This window comes from Austrofundulus limnaeus, unplaced genomic scaffold (assembly GCF_001266775.1).
Source record: "Austrofundulus limnaeus strain Quisiro unplaced genomic scaffold, Austrofundulus_limnaeus-1.0 Scaffold1227, whole genome shotgun sequence".
Lineage (NCBI taxonomy): Eukaryota > Metazoa > Chordata > Actinopteri > Cyprinodontiformes > Rivulidae > Austrofundulus > Austrofundulus limnaeus.
In genome coordinates, this window is record NW_013953629.1 from 14,620 (window position 1) to 15,687 (window position 1,068).

The window sequence follows — 1,068 nt, forward strand, 5'->3', positions numbered from 1 at the left end:
ATACATAGCCATACTCAAATAAACTATACACAACTATACACAACTAAACTATACACAACTAAACTATACACAACAACAAAAAACTACACTAATCTATACACAACTATACACAGCTACAGGCAGCTAAATTATACACAACTATACACAACTAAACTATACACAACTAAACTATACACAACAACAAAAAACTACACTAATCTATACACAACTATACACAGCTACAGGCAGCTAAATTATACACAACTATACACAACTAAACTATACACAACAAGAAAAACCTGCACTAAACTGTACACAACTATACACAGCTACAGGCAGCTAAACTATACACAACAACAAAAAACTACACAAAACTATACACAACTATACAGCTATACACAACTAAACTATACACAACTATACAGCTATACACAACTAAATTATACACAACTAAACTTTACACAACAACAAAAAACTACACTAAACTATACACAACAACAAAAAAGTACACTAAACTATACACAACTATACATAGCTACAGGCAGCTAAATTATACACAACTATACACAACTAAACTATACACAACAAGAAAAACCTGCACTAAAATATACACAACTATACACATCTACAGGCAGCTAAACTATACACAACAACAAAAAACTACTCTAAACAATACACAACTATACACAGCTACAAAAACTACTCTAAACTATACAAAACAATACTTAACTACTGAAACCAGTCCTGTTCAGGAGCTGTGAGACTACACAACTATACACAACTACACAACTATACACAGCGACATGCAACTAAACTATACGCAACTATAGACAACTATACACAACTACAAAAAAACTACACTAAACTATATAAAACTATACTTAACTACTGAAACCAGTCCTGTTCAGGAGCTGTGAGACTACACAACTATACACAACTACACAACTATACACAGCTACATGCAACTAAACTATACACAACTATAGACAACTATACACAACTACAAAAAACTACACTAAACTATACACAACAACAAAAAACTACACTAAACTATACACAACAACAAAAAACTACACTAAACTATACACA